The 27805-nt window shown below is 38.8% G+C and overlaps 2 long non-coding RNA genes across 2 annotated transcripts in view; one reads left to right on the forward strand and one right to left on the reverse strand.

The window, feature by feature from the left end:
- LOC140506696 (uncharacterized) overlaps positions 1-27805 on the forward strand; it is a 141048-nt gene that overhangs the window by 39127 nt on the left and 74116 nt on the right. The window lies entirely within an intron of this gene.
- On the reverse strand, positions 7793-19453 carry LOC140509292 (uncharacterized). Its single transcript, XR_011968631.1, has 3 exons — positions 19271-19453; positions 12054-12128; positions 7793-8081 (listed from the first exon to the last, which is right to left on the reverse strand). It is a non-coding gene; the product is annotated as an uncharacterized lncRNA (long non-coding RNA).

Here is a 27805-nt window from a genome sequence, read left to right on the forward strand (position 1 = left end):
GCACATTTTGCATTCGAGCAACATGGCCAGTCCATCAGAGTTGCACTCTCTGAAGCAGAGTTTGAATACTTGGCAGTTCAGCTCGAGCAAGGACTTCATTGTCTGGTACCTTATCCTGCCAGGTGATCCTCAGAATCTTTCTAAGGCAGTTCAAAGGGAAGTGATTCAGTTTCCTGGCATGGAGCTGATAGATTGTCCATGTTTCACAGGCATACAACAATGAGGTCAGCACAATGGTCCTGTAGACCTTCATTCTGGTAGTCAGTCTAATACCTCTTCCCTCCCAAATTTTTCTTCAGAGCCTCCCAAACACTGATCTAGCTGTGGCAATGTGTGCATCAACCTCATTGTCAATGTGTACATCCCTGGAAAGCGCACTACGAAGGTAAGTGAACTTATCTACAGCATTCAAAACTTCTCCATTTGTTGTAACATATAGATGGTGTGGTGGTGGCTGATGAAGCACCTGTGTTTTCTTGGTGTTAATTTTTAGGCCAAAATTAGCACAGGCAGCAGAGAATTGATCCATACTTTGTTGCATCTCAGCTTCAGAGGATGCATTGAGTGCACAATCATCTGCAAGCAGAAAATCATGCACCAACACCCCCTCCATTTTGGTCTTGGCTTGTAGCCTTTTCAAATTGAAGAACTTACCATCAGCACATCCTGATGCCATGTTCATCCTCATTAAAAGCATTTGACAACATGGTTGAAAACATAATACTAAAAAGCATGGGAGCAAGCACACTGCCCTATTTCACTCCATTGGTGACTGGGAAGGCAGGAGAGTATTGTCAACTACCCAGAACCTGGGTAAACATGCCATCATGAAATTGATGTACAATACTGATGAACTTCTCTGGGCAACCAAATTTTGACATAATTTTCCATAAGCCCTAACAACTAACAGTGTCAAAGGCCTTGATCAGATCTACAAGCATTGTATACAGACCTCTGTTCTGCTCCTGGCATTTCTCCTGGAGTTGTGGGCAGCAAACACTACATTAACTCTTCCTCAGCCCTTTCTGAAGCCACACTGGCTCTATATGACCATCTTCCAGGTGAAGGATCAGCCTAGCAAGAGTTTTTGCCAGCAATGACTAAGAGAGAGACCCCTCTGGCCGTGATTGTTGCAGGACAATCTATTCCCTTTACCTTTACAGAGATGGACAATGGAAGCATCCTTGAACTCCTGGGAGATAACTTCCTCTTGTCATATAACCTGGAAAATTTCAGTCAGCTTTTGTATGAGCAATGGTCCCCCTACCTTGTAAATCTCAGCTAGAATAGAATCAGCACCAGGTGCTTTGCCACATGAAAAGAACCTAATGACCCTCAAAACCTCTTCTTCAGTTGGAAGTTCAGCTACGGAGGGACTAACTTCAACCTGAGGTAAAAGGTCAATGGCCTCAGCATTGATTGACGACCGTATGTTAAGAACACTAAGGAAGTGTTCACTCCATCTCTCTGGGACCATGTCCTTATCACTAATCAATGTGGCTCTATCAGCACTGAGTAATTGTGATGCACCGTGGGTTTTTGGTCCATAAATAGCTTTCAGAGAGTCATAAAAGCGCTTTGGATTGTTACTATCAGTATAAAACTGAATTTCATCAGCCTTTACTATGTGCTCAAAAGAAATGTAAAATGTGAAATTAGATAAGACAGGCACTTTATTCATTTGGTCCTCATAACAAACCCGGGAGGTAAATGTTATTATGATGCTTACATGTTTTCTCTATCAAAGAGAAGTAAATTGAAGGAAGAAAATGGAAGGAAAGGGAAGAGTAAAGGAAAGAAGGGAAGGAAAGAAAAAGGAAAAAAAAGGGAAGGAAAAGGAAAAAAAAGATTAGTTCAGCAGGAATTGATAGCAGTGAATCCAATCTGTCTTCCTGGTACATGACACATTTTCTTTTTTAAGTGCCCACAGATCATCTTTTTCACTTTCTTTAAAATCGATTTTTTCATTTAACAACAAAAATTTTAACTCTCCCCTCATCCCAGTCCACTGGAGAAAACAAATCATCTTTTTAGCAATCCAGAAATACACCTATTCTACATTTTTCAAAATTATATTTTCCCCTTTTTTGAGAAGCATGACATTAGTATACCTCCACTTTTTTGGCATCTCTCTCTGTTCTTCACAACTTCTCCAAGATTCCAAGAGTGAATCATCAGTTATATCTAAAAAATTTTTAGGTCTCCAAGATGTAAAATTCATTTAGACCTGGAGATTTCAGAGAATCACAGAATTTAAGAGTTGAAAGGGACCTTTAAAGCTATGTAGTTCAACTCATGACTGAAGGAATCCATACTATAACATACCTGACAAGTGGTCATCCAGTTTCTACTTGAAAACTTCCAAGAAAGGGGAATCTTACCATCTCTCAGGGCAACCCAAGATGCTTCTGGACAGCTCCAATTTCTAGAAAGGAACTAGAAAAACTAGAAAGTTTTTCCTGATCTAAACACCAAGAAAGGAAAGGGAAAGGAAATCCTTTTTCAATGACCTACTCCACCCCGCCCTGAGCTACACACAGAGATGGTCATACCCTTGATCTTGCCATCACCCTGCTCCCCATTGCCACTCTCATACTTTCTCTCTATCACTCAGCAACCTCTCCTTTGAAGTTCACTCAATCCATATTTACCAACCAGTTAAGATTCTGGAATCTTTTATCTCCTGATTTTTCAGGATACTCCCATCTTCAATGAATTTAGTGCCTGGCTCATGATATTTCTCTCCTCCTAAACATCTGCCCTCATACTCTAGCAGGACTTTAACATACATATTGCACCCCTTCAAATGACTTATGCCTTAGTTCCTCAACTTATTCATTTCCCATGACTTTTGTCATGGTTTTTGTCATGGCTTTTGTTCATACTCATGGTCTTGCCATCATCCATAAGTATTCCACATCCATCTTCATGAACTCTGAAATTCTATCATCTGATCACAACCCATTGTCATTCTTCCTTGCAATCTCAATTCCTATTTTTTTGCATTCAACATGATTTCCAATCCCTCAGTTCCTTGGTTCTTTCCCAGGCCATTACCACTCCACTGGCTACACTCTCCTCTCTTCACTATCTTGTCCCTTTGGTGAACCAGTTTAGCTCTATAATGTCATCTTCTCTCAAGTCCCTTTCACTCTTATGCTATTGTCAGTCATGCTCTGATAAGCCTGAGCTTTGTATTAATCTCACCATCTGATGCCTTTTATCCTATTCATAAGCTGTTAAATGAAGCCAGAGAGAAACTACAAACCTTTCTGGCAGTAAATATGGGCTGGGTGAACTTCAAAGGAGAGGTTGCTGAGTGATGGTGGTAGAGAGAAAGTCTGGAAGTAGCAATGGGGAGCAGAGTGTTATGGGTGATGGCAAGATCAAGGGTAGGACCATCTCAGTGTGGTGCTCAAGTGGGGTAGAGTAGTCTACATTTATGTTACATAATCCCAACCAGGCACTCATTGCAGCAAGGCAATTCTTTTTTATTTCCCTAATTGATTCACTATCCTGCTCACCACGGTGGTTTTTCTAAGCCTTTTAATTCTCAACCTCCTCCCATATCTCCCCATCCCCCTACCCTCTCAGTTAAGAACCATACCTTTTATTTTGCTTAAAAAATTGAGGCCACTACCATGAGCTCCCTCTTCTCCCCTTCTCTTCATCTCACATCACTCAGATGCCTTCTTCCATCATCTTCATCTTTTCCCCATGAAGAAGTGACCCTTCCTTTTGCTAGTATAAACCCCTCTATATGAACAAGTGATCAATAAATTACTCTTACTATCGTCCCTACTCTCTCACTAATTTTCAGTCCCTTTTGCCAGTAAACATATTCTTGTCTCCTTCATCCTCAAGAAGCTCTCCTTTGGTCCACCTGTCTCTGACAGTAACCATTCTTTATCCCTCCTCTCCTTTGTGACTCAACTCCAGCTCCAATCAATGCCTTATTTCCTTTCCTTCTCTCTATTTTTTTTTTATTTAACTTTTAACATTCATTTTCACAATATTTTGGGTTACAAATTTTCTCCCCTTTTATCCCCTCCCCCCCCAAACACCAAGCATTCTAATTGCCCCTGTGACCAATCTGCTCTCTCTTCTATCATCCGTCTCTGCCCTTCTCTCCGTCTTCTCTTTTGTCCTGTAGGGCCAGATAGCTTTCTATACCCCTTTACCTGTATTTCTTATTTCCTAGTGGTAAGAACATTACAGTTGATCCTAACACTTTGAGTTCCAACTTCTTTACCTCCCTCCCTCTCCTCCCCTTCCCTTTGGAAGGCCAGCAATTCAATATATGCCAAATCTGTGTAGTTTTGCAAATGACTTCCATAATAGTTGTGTTGTATAAGACTAACTATATTTCCCTCCATCCTATCCTGTCCCCCATTACTTCTATTCTCTTTTGATCCTATCCCTCCCCATGAGTGTCGACCTTGAATTGCATTCTCCTCCCCATGCCCTCCCTTCTGTCATCCCCCCCACCCTGCTTGTCCCCTTGTCCCCCACTTTCCTGTATTGTGAGATAGGTTTTCCTACCAAAATGAGTGTGCATTTTATTCTTTCCTTTAGTGGAATGTGATGAGAGTAGACTTCATGTTTTTCTCTCACCTCCCCTCTTTATCCCTCCACTAATGAGTCTTTTGCTTGCCTCTTTTATGAGAGATAATTTGCCCCATTCAATTTCTCCCTTTCTCCTCCCAATATATTTCTCTCTCACTGCTTGATTTCATTTTTTTTTTAAGATGTGATCCCATCCTCTTCAATTCACTCTGTGCACTCTGCCTCTATGCATGTGAGCATGTGTGCATGTGTGTGTGTGTACTCCCACCCAGTACCCAGATACTGAAATGTTTCAAGAGTTACAAATATTGTCTTTCCATGTAGGAATGTAAACAGTTCAACTTTAGTAAGTCCCTTATGACTTCTCTTTGCTGTTCGCCTTTTCATGGTTCTCTTCATTCTTGTGTTTGAAAGTCAAATTTTCTTTTCAGCTCTGGTCTTTTCATCAAGAATGCTTGAAAATCCTCTATTTCATTGAAAGACCATTTTTTCCCCTGAAGTATTATACTCAGTTTTGCTGGGTAGGGGATTCTTGGTTTTAGTCCTAGTTCCTTTGACTTCTGGAATATTCCATGCCCTTCGATCCCTTAATGTAAAGGCTACTAGATCTTGTGTTATTCTGATTGTATTTCCACAATACTTGAATTGTTTCTTTCTAGCTGCTTGCAATATTTTCTCCTTGACCTGGGAACTCTGGAATTTGGCCACAATGTTCCTAGGAGTTTCTCTTTTTGGATCTCTTTCAGGGAGTGTCCTGTGGATTCCTTGAATATTTATTTTGCCCTCTGGTTCTAGAATCTCAGGGCAGTTTTCCTTGGTAATTTCATGGAAGATGATGTCTAGGCTCTTCTTTTGATCATAGCTTTCAGGTAGTCCCAAAATTTTTAAATTGTCTCTCCTGAATCTATTTTCCAGGTCAGTTGTTTTTCCAATGAGATATTTCACATTATCTTCCATTTTTCCATTCTTCTCTCTTTGTTCTGTGATATCATGCTTTCTCACAAAGTCCTTAGCCTCCATCTGTGCCATTCTCGTTTTGAAAGAACTATTTTCTTCAGTGAGCTTTTGAATCTCCTTTTCCATTTGGCTAATTCTGCTTTTGAAAGCATTCTTCTCCTCATTGGCTTTTTGAACCTCTTTTGCCAGTTGAGTTAGGCTAGTTTTCAAGGTGTTAATTTCTTCAACATTTTTTTGGGTCTCCTTTAGCAGGGAGCTGATCTGCTGTTCATGCTTTGACTGCATGTCTCTCATTTCTCTTCCCAGCTTTTCCTCCACCTCTCTAACTTGATTTTCAAAATTCTTTTTGAGCTCTTCCATGGCCTGAGCCCATTGGGTGGGCTGGGACACAGAAGCCTTGATTTCTGTGTCTTTGCCTGATGGTAAGCATTGTTCTTCCTCATCAGAAAGGAAGGGAGGAAATGCCTGTTCTCCAAGAAAGTAGCCTTCAATAGTCTTATTTCTTTTCCCTTTTCTGGGCATTTTCCCAGCCAGTGACTTGACCTCTGAATATTCTCCTCACACCCACCTCGCCTCCTGGTCCTCCCAGCCAGTGTTTGGGGTCTGAGATTCAAATGCTGCTTCCACCCTTAGGGCTTTTGGTGGGGGCAGGGCTGCTATTCAGTGTGAGATTAAGTTCAGGTGGTCAGGTTGGGGCAGGGCCACCTCTCAGGCTCAGTTCCCTCAGGGGGTTTATGCACAGACCTTCCACAATGGATTCAGGCTCCCACCCGCTTGGGGAGCCCCTGTCTGCAGCCTCCTCTCAGCTTCTACCTCCCGGGGGGGCCTGAGTTATGGGGGCACCCCACTCCCCTCTCGACCCGCCAAAGAGACTCTCTCACCGACCCCCGTCACCTGTGGGCGGAGGGACTTGTGCAGCCACTGGAGATCTCGTCCCTGAAGCCTGCTCGGGTCTGTTTCTCTTGGTGCCTTGGCCGCAGCAGGTCTGGGCTGGGCTGGGCTCCACGTCTGCAGTGCAACGGACCTTTTGCGAGAGGTTTGCAGGTCCCTCTGTGGGTGGAGGGACCTGCGTGGCCACTGGAGATCCCATCCCCGAAGCCCGCTCAGATCTTTTCCTCTCGGTGCTGCGGCCACGGCAAGGCTGCCCTCAGCTCCCAGTCCCGGCGCCCAGTCCGCAGCACGAAGGACCCCCCGTGAGAGGTTTGCAGGTCCCTCCGGAACAGAAATCTCCCTCGCTCCAATATTCCGTGGCCTCTGGGTGCAGAATTCGCCGTGAGTTACTCCCCTGTAGCGGTTCTGTGGGTTGTGGATTCGGAGCTATGTGTATGTGCGTCTTTCTATTCCGCCATCTTCTCCTTCCCTCTATTTTTAACTCTGCATTCTGGCTTTTGACCAACTGAAACTTCTCTCTCCAAAATTATTAATAATCTCTTTATTACAAAATCTATGACCTTTCCTCAGTCCTCATCCTTCTTGACCTCTCTTCAGCTTTTGACACCATCAGTCACCTTCTTTTCCTAGATACTCTCATCTTTCTAAGTTTTTGAAACATTGCTTTCTTCTGATCTCATCTGTCTGACTACTCCTTCCAAGTCTCTTTTTTTGGATTATCATTCAGGTCATTCCTGCTAACCATGGGTGTTCCACAGGGCTCTGTCTTGGCCCCTTTTCTTCTCCCTCTATACCATTCCACTTATCTCATTAGTTCTCATGGATTCAGTTATTATTTCTGTGCTGATGCTTCTCAGATCTACTTATCCAGCCCTAACTTCCAGACTGTATTTCCAACTGCCTATTAGAAATCTCAAAGTGGATTTCATAATACATATATGTGTATTTTCGCTGACTGTTCCTCTATGCCTGAAATATTCTCCCTCTTCTTCTCCATCTCCTGGCTTCCTTTAAGTCCTGGCTAATATCCTACTTTCTACATAAATCATTTCCTTAACCCCACTTAAGTCTAGTGTCTCCCTTTTGTTGATTATCATCATCTTATCCTGTATATAGCTTGTTTGTAACTTTGTCCCTAACCCCCAAGAAGTCTAAAGGATAACTGTAATCTCTTTGAGGGCATGGACTTTACATTTGTTTCCCTAGAGTTCAGTGCAGTGCCTGACATATAGTAAGCCCTTACTAAATATTTGTTGAGGGGCAACTATTTGGTGAAATAGTGACTGGCCCTGAAGTCAGAAGGACCTGAATTTAAATCTGATCTCAGACACTTACTAGCTCTGTCACCTTGAGCAAGTCATTTAACCACATTGCCTCCTATAAATGAATAAATAAGACACTTGTTGACTGAGTAGCTAAATAGTTTCAGAGTCAGAGAACTCCAATTCAAATTCTAGTTCTGAAATTTATATGACATCTGGTAAGTCACATAGTTTCTCTGGGATTCATTTTTTTCAGCTAACAAAATGAAAGATATAGGCAAAATGATCTCTCTGGTCCCTCCCAGTTTCAGGTCCTAGGAAATATATGAGCTCATACTGGCCTCTGTAAGAGTCTCTCCCTTTCTGTTCCCCATTAGAATTAACAATTTCATGGATTTCCACAGTCTGGAAAAATAAACAAAAATGTATGAGATTATTAAATCAATAGAAATAAATGTAAAATCCTACTTTTAAGTATAAAAATGTTACTAATATGGTATGAAGAAGAAAAATCTTTACAGCCATTCTCATGAAAAATACTTATGGATTTCAGGTGATCCTTTGAGATCACAGTGTGATGGATGAGGCTCTTAAGGAAATCTTAGCTGTGTTTGTAAGAAGTGTGATGCCCTGGTCACTGGAAATGTGAGTCTCACTGTTTGAATCACATCTAGAGTATTGCATTCAATGTTGCACTTCAGAATATAAAAGAGGCATTGGAAAACAGAATATCTGCATGATATCACTAAGATGTAGAAAGGTATGGAAACCATATTGTTTTAGAAATAATTGAAGCAACTGGGGAAATTTCGCTGAGAAAATAGAAGAGGAAGAGGGGGAACATTCAGAAATTGTTCTTCTTCAAATGACTTCAATAGGGGAAGAGAGAGAAAGGTGTTGAGGACTTGATTTCAATAGAAAGAGAAAGATTATGTAGATTAAAGCCTGAAACACATATATAACTTGCAGTCTTAGGCTTAGGGGATGAAGAGAGTAGAGGCACTTAAAAGTTCAATGACTTTTTCAGGATCATGCAGCTAGTATATGTGAGAGAACAGACTAACTCAGATTTCTCCTGACTGAGAAAGGACCAATAGCCCCTACAGTGGTTAGTTATTGTTCTTTGTTGTCAAAGAGGACCAAAATGGTGTCACTATGTTGGGGTCAAGGCACAGCATGTCTGACTATGGTTGATTAGATCAATACAAGCTATGGGTCAGGTACAAATAGTCCACATGAACGTTTGCAGTGAAGATGTCTCTAAATGTGTTTCTTCTGAGCAATTCTGCTTTGCGCACAAAGCACAGAACCTTCTTTGATGTAGGCATACTATGCTGGGTGGTCCTGTGCTAAAGTCTCTCATGTCTCTCAATCAATTCCAAAGTTCTTCAAAGAGAACATGAGAGTGTCTTTGTCTTTTGTCTTTTTCTGACCCCCATGTCAGTGTTTGCCTTGTGGGAGTTTTCTGTAAAATAGTGGGTAAGGAAAATGTATTTTCCACATCCAAACAATGTGGCCATCCTATCATCTTTAGTAGAATTTGAATGCTTGTTAGTTCAGCTAGAGAAAGGACCTCAGTATCCTATTTCCTGTCTTTCCAGATGATCTTCAGAATCTTCCTAAGACAATTCAGATGGAAATGATTTCAGTTTCCTGATGTGGTGTAGGTATACTGTTCAGGTTTCACAGGCCTCCAACTATGAGATGAGCACAACAGCTTTGTAGACCTGCAGTTTGGTAGACAGTCTAATACCTCTTCTCTCCCATGAGTCCCCTCAGAGTCTCCCAAACACTGAGCTGACCCTGGCAGTGCACATGCATTAGCTTCATCATCTATGTGGTTATCCCTGGAAAGTATACTGCTAAGGTATGTGAACTTATCCACAGCATTCAAAATTTCTCCATGTGCTATAACTAATGGTTCCACATATAAATGGTGTGGTTCTGGCTGGTGGAGAACCTTTGTTTTCTTGTTGTTAGTTGTTAAACCAAAATTAGCACAAGCAGTAGAGAATCAATACGTAATTTGTTGCATCTCATTCTCAAAAATCTAACCTTTGATTACTACTTTGGAATTGGTATAAATGTTGGTAATGCCATTAGTGATGTCTTTTCTTCTTGATGGCTAAATTCATAAGACTCATTCATAACCTCCCTTAAGATAAAGTCTTAGTCCACTTTCTGCCTTCAGTTTTTATCAAGCCCAAATACATTGACAAGGGCATATTTCTTTAAAGTAGCCTCAGATCATAAGGGAACACTTCCAAAATAAATGTTCAATTATTTGGGAATGTTTTCTTTTTCTCACTTAATTTAACTTTATTACATGGCATATGTGGCTTACCAATCCCATGATTTAAAAATACAAATTTTGTCCACTTTAAATTCTGTATACTTAACATGCTAAAAATAGTTCCCATTTTGTTCCTGAATATTTTCTTAACAAAAAAGATGCTACAGGAGAGGGGCCAAAGAGGATTACTTGCTTGATAGATAACTATGGCTCAAACAATCTAGAGCTGGTATATTTAAAACTGAAAAGAGGGGAATTCTGGCTATTACTGTGTATCTGAGGTTTGAGATATTTCAGACTCAGAGTAATAAGTTTGTGGAAATTAACTTGTGTCTATGCTTGCTGGAATTTCATACAATTGTTGAGTCTTTTTTCTTGTGGTCCCAATATATGACCAATTTCAGAGGGTCTTTGAGATGTGGTAGCAAAAAGGCATGAATGTTTAAAGGGCTAAGATGTAGGAAATTGAATAAAATAATTTTATTTTTATTAATAGTGTAGAGCTAGGAACAATGTATGGAAGTGACATGTAGATGAATTTTGACAAGAATTTTTTAACTACACACTAGACTTGCCAAGAGTGAAATGAGCTGCCTTGGTAAGTAGTGAATTCTCTACGCTGAATGTACAAAATCTTAAAGTACCATCTATCAGGATTGCTGCAGAAGACATGGAATAGGAAATAGGATTACATGACCTTTCATTTTTTTTTAATTTAAAAAAAATTAATTTGTTTTCAGTTTTCAACAATCACTTCTGTAAATCTTAGATTTTCTCCCCTTCCTTCCCTCTCCCTCCCTGAGATAGCATGCAATCTTACATGGGTTCTACACATACATTCTTATTAAACACATTTTTATTTTAGGATGACCTTTCATTCTAAATGAACTTCTGACTCTCAAAGTCATTCTTAATTCACTTGTAGCACATGCTAATTATTTAGTTTTCAGGTGATATCACACAAAACCAAAATATTTAGGAAGTTAAAGATCCATTCTAGATGTACCCACATATCCATAGACTTGATATCATATAGATAAAACACTTGGGTAACTGACTGCATTTTTACTTTACATTTGAAATTCTGGTGATCCACTAGGCTCAACCATAAGTGAATATATTTTGCCAGTGTCTCAGAGATGGAATGAACCCTAGAGATCACATAGGATTACAGTTCTCTGTCTCATTTGTACATAGTTGTCTCCTCCGTTAGACTGTGAGTTCTTTGAGAACAGGGACTGTCTTTTGGCTTTCTTTGTATCCCTAGCACTTAACATAGTTCCTGTCACATAGTAGGTATTTAATAAATATTTGTGAATTGATATGGAGCTGTAATGTCCAACTCTCTCAGTTTAGAGATGAAGAAACTGTGGTCTGGAGATGTTAAGAGATTGACTCAAGGTTTTATAGAGAGAATTGTCCTTTGTAACTTTAGGTGTGGAAGTACAGCGATTGTCAGGTTAAATGGTGGTTCAAGTGAGAGAAAAGATTTTGGTAAAGATAAGGAGAATTCTTTGTCTAAAAGTTTGGATTACAGTTTGGTCTCTAATACAAAACGGCTACAAGTCATTTAACCCCTCAGTGCCCTCAAGCAAGTAAGACTATACATCAGGGGTGAGTGACCTGTAGCCTTGAGGTCACATGTGTCCTTCTAAGTCCTTGGGTGTGACCTTTTGACTGAGTACAAGTTTTACACAACAAATCCTTTTATTAAGGGGTTTTGTTCTGGGAAGTTTGTATTCAAAGGACCTAGAGGGTCACATGTGACCTCTAGGCCAAAGGTTTCCCATCCCTGCTCTAAGTGAAGGAATTTTTGTTGAATCTGACTCTTCTTTGGGGTTTTCTTGGAGAGGTATTGGAGTGGTTTGCCATTTCTTTCTCCAGCTCATTGTGCAGATGAGAAAACTGAGGCAAACAGGGTTAAGGTGACTTACCCAGGGTCACACAGCCAATAAGTGTCTAAGGTCAGATTTGGGCACTCTATTCACTGTGCCACCTACTTATAAATCTGTGTAGGTAGAACTTCTTCAATTCTACACCAATGGAATGACAAATGTGAACAAATAACTGGTTTTTATACAAACCTTGAAAGTTTGCAGAGTGATATATGAAGAAATGATGGTGATTCTTGATTTGGGTTTTTTTCCTTCTTCATTTCTCTGGAGGAAGAAAATAGAGCTACCCAGGATTTTGGATTTACAGTCAGAAGGAACCTAGACATCTAAGAGTGATTGATTATACAGAAATATGGGCAGATTATCAAAAAAAAACAATCAGCAATCAGAGTTCCAAATGTCTACAGTAACAGTAATACTGTTCTAAGAACAACTTTGAGTGAATAAGTCATTTTGACTATTATAAATATCCAGATTAAATACAAATAACATATGAAGGATGATGCTATCTGCATCCAGAGAAAAAACTGATAAACAGAAGTATGTATACAATAATTTCACACACATATGTGTGTGTGTCTATTGGTAACTATCTCTAGCCTGGTGGGAAGGAAGGAAAAAAAGGGAGAAGTAAGAAAGTTCCATGAGAACTTTATTATATATTTAAAAGGAATAGAAGGGTTATACATAATAGATTTGCAGTTTCATGTGAAATCATCTTTTTTTAATTATTCTGTTATAGAAATGCTTGTTTTATTCCATAAATTAAAAAATAAAATGATTTTTTTTTTTAAAGAGAGACTCCCTTAAGGACCAAGTACAAATTTGGGATATTAGGCTAAGGCATAAAACTTGATCCACAGTACCAGTTTGGAAGAAAGTCTAACCAATGAGGCAGCCAACATTTAATAAGCATCTATTATGTACTGAGCATTGTACTAAGCAGTAGAGATACAAAGAAAGGCAAAAACTAATCTCTGCTTTCAAGGAATTCACAGTCTAATGAGGGAGACAACATGCAAACAACTATGTATGAACAAACCATACACAGGATAAAATGGAGGTAGCCTCAGAAGGAAATGATGGGCAAAGGCTTCTTGCAGAAGGTGAGGCTTGAGCTGAGACTTGAAGGAAGCCAGGAAAGTCAGGAATTTGGGTCTTCATATCAAAGGAAAAAGGCATCATATTTCTGTACTTGAATCATAATCCTCTCTAGACAGCCAAAAGGAAACAATGATGTACCTAAGCATGGGCTCATAGATCATAAGGAATTATGGGAATCAAGCAAGAACTGGGTAACTTTTTGATAAAGGCTTAGAATCTCCTAGCACAATGTGGTCTAGGTTAAATGGAATCCATTATTTGTACCTTTGATTAATGAGTGGTATAGATTTAGTGAAGACTTCTCAGATTGTAATTCTTCTCCCAGGGGTGAGGTAAGACTGAGAGGCTCAAGGTTACTATATTTTTAGAACAGAATTATTCCATATAAGGATATAAAACTGTGTAGTACATTAGGGTCTCAATGATTGGATAAAGTTTACCTAATTCTTCAATGTCTTCATTTCAAAAGGGATTGGTTAGATTTCGTGTCTAGAATGTAAGATCTTATTCTCAGCTAATGAGAATAATGGTCAGTAGGGGGGAGGGACTTGCATTAGGGTCTATATAAATCACTGCCTTTTCTTTGTCTTTGGCTTTCCTACTCCAGGTGAACTGCTGTAGGATTGTCCTGATTCTCGAGAATCTAGTAAATCAACTTTCTGTCATCACTTTGAGAGGCCTCTGAGTAATTAATTGATTTATGTAGGGACCTGAGTCATTCCACACAATTAATCACAACTCAATATTTTTTTGCTTTTGGATACAATTCTTTTCTTCTGTGAATAAATACTAGAGCACTGCTTTTAATGGCCAACAATGTGAAATGGATCATAGGATCATAGATTTCAAGCTATAAGGGACCTCAGGGCCCACTTAGAATAAACATGCTATTTTACAGATGACAAAAATGAAGTCTAGTGAGATTAACTTGCCTAAGATTTCACCAATATCAAGCTTTGGAGGCTGGATTTAACCCAGGTGTTCTTGCTCCAGATAAATCACTTTATTTCTCAGAGGTAAGTTCTATGGGTATTTTGATCTCCATCTTTACAGATCAGGAAAATGATGATCAGAGAAGTTAAATGACTTCTCCATATCTGCAAAGCTGGTAAGTGTCAGAGGCATGATTTTGTCCCAGATCTTTTTGACGCCAAGTCTCCAGTTATATCACACAGAAGAGAAAGCCCTTAGACCAAGGGAAAATTGTGCTGGATTGATTCTAAGAATCAATGTGGTACTTGAGAAATTGCCAAGATTAAGCAAAGTTCAGGGTTGACTCCTTAATATAAATCATAAATTGCAGAACCAAAGTTAGAACTCAGATCTCTTGAATCCATTCTCATACTTCATGCTGCCTAAGCATATATAGTCACATAACTGCTAACAGTTTAAAAAGTATCCATTTCAATCATGAACTTCACCAGGGTTGATCAAAGTATTTTCAGTTTACATGTGTTTTCCCACATTTAAAGCAATCCAGTCATTAACTGGTTATCCAAGAACATAATAGAATAGTAGTAAGAATCATTGCCTCTAATCTTTAAGGACCCTAATAAACAAAGACAGCTTACTCAATACAGACAAGTTAGAAGATGAACCTTCCCTTTCCTATTGTTTTCCCTTCCCTTCTCTTCTCTTCCTTCCTTTTGTTTTTCCTCTCTTTTTCCATTTCCTTTCCTTTCCTTTCTTTTCCCTTCCAACTCTTGGAAACATCCCCTAAGATTTTATGTAGATTCTGTCCTATTCTCTTCCTTTACAACCCATCTCCATTCTCCCCCAACTCAAACTCCTTTTCTATTCAACTCATTTCCCCTGAAGTATATATATCACACAAAGAACCATCAAGCAGATATTTTCCTCTGTCCTCCCTTCTAATTTGGTCTCTTAGCATTTGATGATGTGAGTCCTGGTGATCACTTATTCTGATATATGCCAAATTAACCAATTCATCACTAGGGTTGAACATTGTATATTACAAAAAACATGCTATAATTTCCCTACTCTGACCCAGAAGTTAGAAAGTAACTCAAGAGTCAAGAAAACCAGCATTCAAAATCCACCTCTGATACTTGCTGTGTAAGCTTGGGTAAAGTGCATAACTACCTGGAGCCTTAGTGGATGTGTGGACAGTAAGTACAATAGCACCTCCCTAATAAGGTTGTTATAAAGATGAAAAGAGATAGTCTGTGGTGAAGTACTATAGGTTGTTGTACAGAAGGGATTCTTAACCATTTTTATATGTTACAGATATTTTTGGCAGTCCAATGAACCTGCGAATCCCCTTCTGAGACTATGGTTTTTAAATGCGTAAAATACATAGGATCACAAGAGAAAAAAAACTCAAAAGAAATAGTTATCAAAAAAACAAAAAACAAAAAACCTCAGCAACAAAAACAAGTTTGTAAACCCCAGATTAAAAACCTCTGCTCTAGAGAGAATATTTCCCTATATCCATATCCAGATTCCTATGGTGCTTATTTGAGCTTAAGATTATACTTTATAAGTACACTTTAGAGGCAATTAAGTCCACCTGCTAACCCTATTTGACAGATGAAGGAACTGAGGCACAGGGAGACTGTCACTTGCCCAAAGTCCCATGAAAAGGAAGTATCTGAGGCAGGATTTGAACTCAAGTCTTTGAGACTCTAAATCTAATACTCTATCCATTATATACTCCCACTTCAAGCAGGGATATCATTTTAGGGGCTTGGGGCAGGAAATTTCCAAATCAATTCCACCTTTTCCATTTTCCTGGCTCACTAATACTTGACCTTCCTTAAAAAAATTTTTTTCAGTAACAAATTATTTGCCAAAGGTACACACATTCTAGGAAAAGAGACACCTCCTACATTTTATATTAAGATGTAAATATCTGATATCAGATCAATTTTTGAGATTCCTTTTTGAGAGAGAGGAAGTAAAGCAGATGTGAAAGAGTAAAAAGCTACTGACTACCTGAAAAAAAAAAGAGGAAAGATTTCCCAAAAGGAAAAAAAGAATAAAGAAGTGAAGCTGACAATGAAAACACACCAACAAACTTCAAAATTTTGCCCCACATGATTCTGTGAGTATTGGGACAGGGAGGAGCACAGATAAGGAGATGTTCAAAAAAAGGAAACACACAAAGAGTTCCCAAGAATCAGGAAACAGAAAAACTAGACACGACAATTGTTTTTTCAACCTACATTTCTGCTTTTATTCTTTTTACCGCAGTGTGGTTACCTGGACTCTAAACAACATGTGATATGAATTGGCCCAGAAAACCAAAGGTTTGAAATGCTTAAAAACAAAAATAAGCAATTAAAGTTTTATTTGAAAAGATTATGAGATTGCAAAGAACGTTGATCTAGCAACCTGTGGTTTTTCACTTGTGATGAAAACAAATAGGTCTCTCCCCACCCCCATCTCTCAGCTCATTTTGTTGAAAAACAGACTTGAAAGGAGAGTGAGATACCCCACTCTATCTCAGGCCTCCCCAGAATACCTTTTCACACTACCTAGAGCCCACAGTTCCTTAAATTTCCATAATTAATGACCCTTTTAGATGGTGGGTGACCTGCCTTAAAATATAAATGTGATCCAAGAAGAATAACACATTCATTATCACCTTATTCTTCACCAGCAGAGCAGGCCCTGAGGCAATCATAGGATAAGTAAATTTGGATGTTGGGAAAAGGGACTTTTCAGTCCCCACCTACAAAGAGCAAGACTACAGAGAGCCCTGTCCATCAACTGGGAAATGACTGATAAAGTTGCATATAAACGTGATGGTATATTATTATACTATAAAAATATAAGGAAATTCATGATTCAAAGCGACATGGAAATATATGAACTTCACAGAGTGAAATAAATAGAACCAGAAGAAAAATTTATACTACAGCATCAATATGACAAAAATGAACAAGTGTGGGGATAGTGTAGGCAGTGAATATGTACAAATGGAGGGGAAAGGGATTTGAGGGAGATAGACTGGTAGAAATAAGGACTGTAACAATGAAAGGGATGGTTTGGCAAATCCCTGTTGAGGCAGCTTACACTTCAGTCCAATACCAATAGAGAATTCTGCTGTCTTCTTAGAGCCTATATCCAAGGATATGGCATGGAATCTCTACGATTTGTCAAACCAGATTTTGTGTATGTGTGTGTGATAGAGAGACAGAAAGAGAGAAAGACAGACAGACAGACAGACAGAGAAAGAGAGAGAGAGAGAGAGAGAGAGAGAGAGAGAGAGAGAGAGAGATGTGTGCAAGGAGGAATTTAGAAATCTAGAAAAGAATTTAGAAATCTAGAAAGACAAGAAACCTAAGACCTGAAGGACGTAGGTACTGTTTTCATTCATGCTGCCAAGGCTTCAGATGAGAAAGGATGGTTTGGGATGTATGAGATGGCTTGTTTTTTAAAAGGGTACTTAGGGAAAGGATTTATATTTCTGGACTACAGTTTGAAACGTAGGAATGCCAGATTCCTGGCCAGAGACAAGTTTGTAAGAATATATTTTTCTTCAGGTTTACAAATCTGATGAAAAGGGCTTTAAAGAGAAAAGGAAGGGAAATGGGAAAAGTTAACTAACTGTAACTAGCAAGATAGACACCATGGAGGGAAGCCACAGTGTAAGAAGATGAATACCAATATATATGACTAAAATTCACAGGTAACAAAATCCAAAGAATAATCGAGCAATGAAACCTTTGACCTCAGATATCTATTTATGTATGCATAAAGAAGTTCTAATAAGCAAGAAAAACTAGAAGTCCTAATGCAAGAAAGGAAACATAATGAATGCAATAATGTGTGTGTTCATCCTTCATTGCCGAAGAAGACCATGCCATCAGAGAAATAATGACATGACTTGCACCTGACTTTGTTCTGAGTGAGGGAGTGCTGTGCTGGTCACCAGCCTCACTTCTCCTCCAGAGCCATCTGAATCCAGTGACCAGATACTCATCAGGATGACTGGAGATGACCCAGGATGAGGCAATTGGAGTTAAGTGACTTGCCCAAGGTCACACAGCTAGTGAGTGTCAAGTGTCTGAGGTGAGATTTGAACTCAGGTCCTCTTGACTCCTGCACTGGTGCTCTATCTACTGCACCACCTAGTTGCCCCAAATGCAATAATATTAACACATGAATACTGTGTTTTAAAATTAGCGAAATATTTTACATTTATTTTTGCACTGGATAATAATTTCATAGGTATCACTGAGACTTGCTTGGATAAGAGCAATGATTGGAATATAATCAGTTAATAAACACTGATTAAGCTCTGACTATGTGCCAAGCACTGCTAAGAGCTAGACATATAAATAAGAGAGGGAAAAGACAGTTTCTGCTCTTAAGGAACTTCCAATCTACTCAGGGAAAACAACACACAATAGAAATTTTAAAGAGGTGAGGGTCTTTTTAAGAGCCTAAGGGAGTTTGCAGCCAGAAATGACTGGCCCAAGAACCAGTGGCAGTTTCAGGAGGCTCCCTCAGCTCAGCGTTCCAAGGGGCCTCAAGAGCAGAAAGTACTGATGAGGTCCAAGTTTAAGGGCTGATGTAATCTCTGGGATGAAGAGGTTCCTGGAGCAGAATTGGGAAGTCCACAGAAGTACAGCAGGGTCATAAATGAAGAGATGGCTGGGTTCTAGGAGAAGCACTTCATCTCCACCCTCTCCAATCACATGTGAGACTTTGCTCCAGGGTAGGAAATTTAGAGGAAGTGACAGAACTTATATTCTTGTAGGAAGAAGGCAGGACAAAACCTAGAGGGGTGAAGAGGGAAACCAGAAGATGAGGATAGGGTTCCTGGGGATTAGTTTGATTCCCAGTACAGATAGGTAAAGAGAGATGCAGCTCCATTAAGGTAGCCCCATCGGTCCTAATATCATCTGCTAGCAAACTGGGTTACCAAGTGAGAGAGGGAGGACAAGTGGGGATTGTGGGTATGTTGACTTTCTGTCATGCACAAATCCCTTCCCAGGCTCATCTGTTCCTAAGGAGATTACTAAACTGCATTCTCTGGGGTGGGTGGTCAAAATATTCCTGGGAAACACTAAAAGACTCACCCACTTGTGTCTGATAGACATTTACCCCAATAAGATCAATGACAAAAAAAAAAAAAAAGGATCCATAAAAGTCTGAAAATTATCTCCATCTCCTCCCATGGAAAGATTCTCTTATATTCCATCTTTCTTCACTTACATGCTAAAATGTTCCAGAACTTTCTAGAACATTCCACCTGTGTTTATTATATAGAATAACAGTGTAATATGACATAACAGCACAACATCAGATTTCCCCAGAAGCACATAATTTACCTTTCTAAGTTCTCCCCTTTCTTCAAGGCTCAGCTCAGGTCTTAGATCCTTGTAAGAGTCTTCTCCAATAATCGCAGGTCTATCTCTGTCACTCCTATTCCCCATTTTTTAATGTGAATATCTTTTCAAAAAAAAAAGGCAACACCCCATCAGGGCAGGGAATCAGCTCATAACCTATATCATATGTCCAACACCTAGCTTACAGTAGGTGTTCAACAAAAAAATTTTTGAATGTTTGTCTTATGACATCACAAAGGTGATGTCATGACTTGCAAGTGAATTGGATTTGTGAGGGAGGGCTGGGCAAAATCCCCAGCCTCACTTTCTCCTTTGGAAACCATCTGGATCCGTTGGCCAGCTATAGATCAGGACAACTGAAGATGGCCTCAGATGTAGTAGATCTTGGTCTTTTTAAGATAAGGTCTTTCCCAGGTCTCAGTTTGATTAAGGCAATAATTCAGTGATTAAGGTTAGGTAAGAAATGAGCGAACGAATGGCCTCTTTGACCTAGTTCAAAAACAATCAATTTGGGAAGGGAAGCCCCTCAGGATTTCTGAGCAAAACAGAGAGAGGGAGAGGAAGGAGGAAAGGAGAGGGAAGGGGAGTGGGAAGGAGCTGCATTGCCAGATGGAAATGGTCAGTTGGATACCAGGATGGCAAGATACTACTGGAGATGCAGTAGGAGACCATGACCTTTGTAAGCTAAGGTCTTTCCTAGGTTTCAGTTTGCAGTCAAACTGAGGCAACCATTTACCAGCTAGATTTCTTTGTGAAGCTTCAGCCAAAACGTTCAAGATTTTGATATTTCCCATAACCCCTTCCAAAGCCAAAGCCAACTCCCAGCCACACAGTTCATCAAAAAGGCCATTTAACTCTGTGAATGCTTGTGTAGGGGAAAAAAATCCATTATAGCAAATATTGCCAAATGCATATTGAAAATATGTGGTTAGTCACAGTACTTCTATATTAAGGAAACTATAGCAATGAAAACACATTATCTCCAATGCATAGTGTAAAATAATAGTTCATAAACATCTACAAACAAACAACAATTTCAAGTCCTGTTATTTTTAGTAGCACCTTATCTACAAGAAGGAAAAATTTTAAAAACAGTAGAGTACAGCAGTTAGATGATTTCAATGACAGCTATGAATTTTCTTATCTGAACAACCCATTAGGTTTGGAAGGGCTGCATTGTGGCATGGCTCTTTGCCTATTCAGACCCTTAATTAATGTTCCCCATCTAGAAAAATTGTATCTGCTGGGAGAAAATCCAGTTCAGGAACATTAGGTCTCAGATTCCTTGACCTGAGGAAGAAGCAAGATAGAAGCAAAAGTATGTTCCTGTAGCAGGCAGGGGAGACTGAGGTTGACTATTTTCAAACAGCAGTTTTGGAAGGACATCAACAGGCTAAAAGTATCAAGAATGGTGAAGTTACTGGGAACCAGGCCATATGATTTTGGTTGAAGGAAATAAGGACTTAAAAAAAAGAAAAGAAAGAAAAGAGGGTCACTGAGGTACTTTTCCTTTTAAATGCAGAGAAGAAAGCCAAAGGAAGGTCAGAAATAAGCATAGACAGGGAGGAAAACTTTGAGCTACAGTTTTAATTTATTGTACTTATAAGGAAAAAACAAGTTGTATCTTACAGAGGTCTGAAGTTTCATGCACAATCCATTCACTTTGTCAGTTCTATTATGAGTATGGAAATGCTTGTTGTACTTGGGGCTTGTTAAGTTTAGAATGATAAAATGAATGTTAAAAATAGAAGGAAAGAGATGTTTAGCCTGAAGAAGACAGGTGGCAACATGCTCTTCAAGTATTTGGAAGACAGATTAGCTTTGTTCTGCATGGCTGCAGGGGGCAGAGTGAAGATAAATATTGGAATGTGAAGCAAAGCAAATTTTGGCTCAATTTAAGGACAAAATTCCTAACATTTGGAACTGTGCAAAAATGGAAAGGGATGCTTCAGTTGATAGTGAGATCCTTATTTATGTAGCTTTTCAAGCAGAGAATATGACTTGTACTAGAATTGTTATACTAGAGTTGTAATAGAATTAAGGTTTAACTTGAAGTTTGGGAACTTTTTAAAAAATATGTTGATAACTTATATTTCAATATAATCTGTTTGCTCTGTTATCCTTTGTATGTTACCTTATGCCTTTAGTAGAATTATTTGGAGAAGTGGTCCATAGACTTCACCAGAGTGCCAAAGGAGTTCAAAACACATAGAAAAACGTTAAGAACCCTTGGATTAGATGATTTTCTCTGTTGTCCCCACTTGTATGTCCTGTCAATATCTCAAATGAAATATGTCCAGAAATCAACTAACTATTTCACTACCCCTCAATCTTCTATTCTCCATTGTTTTTGATGGCATGACCATTCTTCTGGTTACACGTAAACATACACATAACACAGAGCCATCTTGGACCTTTCTGTCTTTCTTATCCTGCTCATTCACTCATTTATCAAATTCATATCATTACATACACCTGGAATGGATGTCCTACCTTCACATTATTTCCTTCTTTTGAAATCTTTCAAGTACCATCTTCTCCATGCAGCCTTCCTAGGCAAACCTCCCCCACTAACCTAATTTTCCTAAAATTTCCCACAATGCTTTGCACTTATCAGTCTCCCTTGTGTTATGGCTATTTGTATAAAACTCTTTCCTTACATTGGACTGCAGGGATGCTTCAAATTCCTCTGTTTTTGAACATCCATCTTTTTTTTCATTAACAAGTAGATAGGAGTTTGCAGGTTATGTCTTTAGTGGCATTTCTTGGGCATATATTCAGAATACATAATTCCATTCACTTCTTTGGTTTCTAGTGAGTGTACAACAGTGTTGCATTATTCAAAAAGACAAAACAGTCTTGCATTACACTTGAAGTTCTCCTGGTCACTTGAAGAATTTGTTGTTTGTCATTGGAATTGTAAAACAACTATAATGTGTCAGAGTTTTCAGCATAGGGGATTTTTGTTTTTGTTTTTTCCTGGAAGCAATTTATAGATTCGTTTGATTGCAACTTTGTTTTCTATATTCAAAAGTTCTGGGCAGTTGATGTTTTTTTTTTCTTTTTGCATTATTTGTTGCATTGTAGTGTTTATGTTTTTTGAGTTGTCATATTCTCCTGGGAAATGTTTAGACCTTAGGCTGTCTCTATGCAACTTGTCTTCAAGATCAATAAGTTTTGGTTGTATAGACATCATGTATTCTTTTAATCTTATCGTATTTTGATTTCCTTCTTCCAGATTGTCCTTCACTTTAGTATATTAGCATTTACAATCAGATGTTCTCTCTTTTATTTCTTTGGAAAGACTCACTACTATGGATTCAAGTTTTGCTATTCTGTGTCAACCTGAAAGTTTGGTTAAAAGAGGCAAACAGGCAAATATATGTCTATTTACATTAATTATTTTCTTAAAGCTAGCAGTTATGTGATCAGGGAGCCAGAAGGAAACTTCTGACTTTCTGATACAAGGATGACCAGGTTTAAATACACTTTACCATGAGAAAGGAATTTTCTTAGTTGTATAAGTAGTAAATTCAGTGAGATAAGACAATAAAGTAGCATCAGATGGAATTTATGATCCCAGGATATTTGAGTTTCCCCCATATAGCATATGTCTCTATAAAATATGATAAAGAAGTATCCCATCACTCTGGTTGCAGGCATCCTGTCATAAACAGGTCTTTGAAATTGCTGACACAGAAAAAGACACTTTTAGAGCAAAACAAAGCAGTCAGATTGGTTACTTTAGGCTTAGACCCTTATTAAAGTGCAAAAACGATATTAAATATTATCATCTGCTAATTAGGTCTATTGTGCAGGCAGGGGTATGCTGGTAAAAATGCTTAAAAACTGATTCTCCTAAAAAATATACAAGTCAGACTTTTAGATTTAAGCTACATTATTAATTTCACTGGAGTACTAAGTGATAGGGTTAGGGATTATGGATTAGACATCACTGCTATTAATTCATCAAACTGCTACCTCCTTAAGTTTCTTAGCATCTTGGCCTGAGGCGCCAGTTGCAACTGCTTTACTTTTTATGCATAAATTCTATTTGAGGACATTCTGAGAGTTCATAGAATTGGGGAAAAAATATCTAGTCTTCTATCATCTCTATCACGAACTAGAAGTGCCCTCCCCATTAAATTACAAAAACTTTTTTGAGAATAGGGCATATATCTTCTCTGCCTCTGTATCCTTAGCACCTGGCATTATGTCTTGCACATAGTTGCAGGGTAATATTGAATTATTCTAGTTGTCATTCCTCCATAACTCAAGGCCTTTGTCCTAGCTGCTTACAAAATCAGAAGCAAGTATCGGTTGGTAATTAAATTATAAGATTTAGCCACCACATGCCTTGGAGTCTTGTGCATAAGGTTTTTCTCTAGTAACAATCTTTGGACTTGATCAGTCAATACTTTCTTATATATTCAAAAGTTCAGGTCTTCCATAGCACTTTGTTTTGTAACATTAGTTATGTCAATCAAACAATAGCTTAATGAATAGAGTGATGAATTTAGAGTTTGCAATCCTAGAGTCTGAATCCTGTCTTTGACACTTAGCAACTAGGTGGAGCATTGAATAGAGTACTGAACCTAAAGTCAAGAAGACCTGCGTTCAAATCCAGCCTCAGATACTTACTAGCTATGTGACCTTGGGCAAGTCACTTAACCTCTGTTTCCTCCTCTGTAAAAAGGACGTAATAATAGCTCCTACTTCTTAGGATTATTGTGAAGACCAAATGATATAAAAATTGTAAAACAGCACAGTGCCTGGCACATAGTAAATATGTGCAATTTATTTATTTAATGGTTATTATTATTACCTCTCTAATTCTAAGTTTTCTCACTAGTGAAATGGGGATAATAATATCTATAGTATTTCTTTCCATAGGGTTGTGGTAAGGATAAAATAATATGTGTAAAGAGCTTTGCAAACTTTAAAGTGTTCTGTAAATGGCTATTATTATTTTGTATTATAGCTACATATATGGTATCTTATTTCTTTGCTGGACTGTGAAGTTCCTTGGGTCTAAGAGCTTTGCCTAATCTAAACTTTATTTCCAATGGTGTCTAGCATGGTAGGTACTGAAGAAATGTTTTATTTGACTTGGCTCAATACAGAGAAAACTGGCTTGGAAACCAGTCTTCTAAGGGAACATGATCTGGAATACTTCTGGCAAGACCAGTTATTCTACACAGTGCAATTCTCCCTCCTTTTCTCATCTTTCACCTGTAAAAAACTGCCTTATGCCTCTATTGAACTGAGTTCTCTCCCAGCAGACACTATAGGAAAGCAAGAATTGGCAGCAAGAGATAATGTTTTTCTTATTTGTACAGAATTTTAACAGTTTATAAAACATCTGCTTGACATCAGCCATGTGAAGCAGGTAATATACTATATTACTCTACCCATTTTACACATGAGAAAACTGTGACCCAGTCAAAGTTAAATGATTTATGTAGGTTTACCCAGTTAGTGAGTGCCAAAGCCAGGTCCTTTGAGTCATAGTCCAGCACTCTTTATATCGTGTACCTTTGAGAGTCTATTTGGATACAGAAGATCTAATATAATCAAGCTAGTATTAAAAAAAAAAAAAACAAACCTCTAATTCCTAAATGATAAGCACAAAAGAAAATATCAAGTGACCACAAAAATGTCACCTTTGTCTCAGCTGGATTACAGCTACCCCATCCAAATGGATTGAAATCTTTCCTATATTTTAAGTACCTTTACCTCCCTGGATTCCAGTTTCCTCACATGGAATAATGTTTGACTACAAAAAGGGATATCATTCACATGCCTCCTTTCTGAGCCTTTTCCTTCTTTCTTACTACCTACCCTCCCTAGGTGACTATGACTAATATTACTGTGGTGGCTTAATTTGTTGTGTTTGTCCTTCATTCTCAAAGAGGACCATGACACCAAGATGATGACATGACTTGCACTTGACTTTCATTTGAGTGAGGGAGGGCTGTGCAAGGTCACCAACCTCACTTTCTTCTTCAGAGCCATCTGGGTTCAGTGGCCTGATATTCATCAGGATGACTAGAGATGGCCCAAGAATTCTATGAAATTAACTGGCTCATAGTAGGTCAAGAGTACTCAAGAAGAGAAGATGCTTTCTTTGGTCCTTTAAAATTCCCTTTAACTGTGAAAATTCTGGTGATACAGAGTCATTTCAACATAGGTACTTCCTGCTGTATTATCATCTGCAAGCACAGACATAAAGCATTTATAGAGGATGGAAACATAGGAAAGAACGCTGAAGATGTATGTAATTAGTAAGGCTGGGTGAGACTGAGTTTGACTCATCTCTCCACTTACCTCACAGAATTACTTGTTCAGGGTATCTTTTAATTTCCTTTATAAATAGCAGTCATTTCAGTACTTTTCTTTGAAGTTATTCTTTCACTGGAATTAGTTTTTTTTCCAAATAAGCACAGGAAATGATTTTTTAAATTATTTCATTTTAAAATTCAAGAGCAGTAACACATCAATTTGAAATACATATAATGTTTTCCTGACATTGGAAGAGCTCAGTTGGTTTTGGAGCTGATGTTATTCTGTAGAATTGCCGATCAAAATTCACATTGAGGAACTTTTTGTCCTTTATTGAAAAAGAAAAAAAAACACACACTAGGGCTTGGGGAATTTTTAAAAGTTGAAGTTCACATAATTGTTGACAGAGCCTGGAAATTCTTCTGCTAAAGAAATCTGAATGGCACTTGCTTCCCTTTGAAAATCCAAGGAAGGAATTTGGAGAAGACAAGGCTGACTTAGGGTTAGTCGAGGATTTCAGACTAGGCTCAGAGTGAATGTCTTCTCAAGGTTAACCCTAAGTGACCTGAAGTTTCACTGTTTCTAGTGCCTCACCATTCCCAGCCCTCCAAACCCACAGACTGTCTGAATTACTAATCTTAGTCATCTGTGCCCTGAAAACAACTTGAACTCTAGGTGTTGTCCAAAGCTGAGGCCAAAACTTCTTAGGTCAGAAGATCCTGACAATCCCTCCTTGCAATGAGCTTACATTCTAACATAGGAAACACATACATATAAAAATATATATAGTGTGTCAAACCTTGAAAATAAATTACCAAATTGTCACAGAGGCTGTGCAACCACTATTAACTCAGAGAAATACCAAAGAGCTTGCAGAATGGTAATACCCCAACTGTTAACTCTGAAATACAAAATAAAATGAAGCCAAACAAAAGAGCTAACTGTGGTTATAAACAAAAAGCATTCTTTATCCTGCTGGAGGAAGAAAGCTAGAAACGTGTGTCAGGGTCTGCTCTGATACCAAGGAGACCCACTTTAGCTAGGCCAAGCCTTGATACACACTCTGATGGCTAGGCAGAGAAATAAGCAATGAGCTGTAGCTGTGGCAATGACGGGTAACAGCACAGTGAGGGAGTTTGCTTCATAGCAGGACCTCATGACTGGAACTTGGTTCCTGTAGGTACTTGTCCAAGTTCAGGGACCACCTGGGCTGATGTGAAACAATTCTAGGATTTTGCTGCAGCAGAGTTCATCCAAAGGGTGAGCACAAAGGATTGTTGTTATGCCAAGCTCAGGCTTGAATTTTGGTTGTTTTGGGTTTTTTTATATTTTGTAGCTATTTCAGTGTAACTGGTTTCTGTTGTAATCCTATGTATTTTATTGTGGGCATTTAAAGACAATAATATGCTAAGAGGTTCATGGGTTTTACCGGATAGCCAGGGGTATATATGATGCAGTCTTCTTGCTGGGCCTTAGCTCTGGAAAACAGGGTGACTCCTAGTAGTAAAAAGAGAGGAGTTAAAAGAGAAGAGTGGCTTTGGCACGGGGGTCTTGGCAAGTGTAAGTACAAAAATAACAACTATAAATATACAAAGCAGTGAAAGCCAAGACAGTTTGAAAGCGAGGGTACTAGCAATTTTGGACATCAGAAGGAAAATGGATAGAGCTCTGGGTCTAGGATCAGAAAGACCTGAGTTCAAATTCAGCCTCAGTTGTATTACCCTGAGCAAGTCACTTCACCCCGTTTGCCTCAGTTTTCTCATCTGTAAAATGAGCTGGAGAAGGAAATGGCAAACCATTCCAGAATCGCTGCCAAGGAAATTCCAAATGGGGTCTCAAAGAATCAGACCTGATTGAAACAACTGAACAACATGCAGAAGATGGTGTATGAGCTGCATCTTAAAAGAAGAGAGAAAATCTCTAAGGCAGAGTTAAAGGAGTACCTTCCAGACATGGGGGACAGCAAGTGTGAAAGTACAGAGATGCAAGTCCTGAGTGTAAGAACAAAAAGGTCAATTTGGCTGCGTTGTCAAATTCAAGATGGGGAGCAATGTCCAATGAGGCCAGAAAGATAGGTTGTACCTAGGCTGTATTAGCCTTTAAAAAAATAAACAGAGGAATTTATATTTGATTCTCAAGGCTACAGGAGCCCACTGGAGTTGGTCAAGTAGAGGAGTCACATGATCAAATATGCACTCAGGAAAAATCACTTCAGCAAAAGTGTGTAAGATGAAC

Source organism: Notamacropus eugenii, chromosome 5, assembly GCF_028372415.1.
Source record: "Notamacropus eugenii isolate mMacEug1 chromosome 5, mMacEug1.pri_v2, whole genome shotgun sequence".
Lineage (NCBI taxonomy): Eukaryota > Metazoa > Chordata > Mammalia > Diprotodontia > Macropodidae > Notamacropus > Notamacropus eugenii.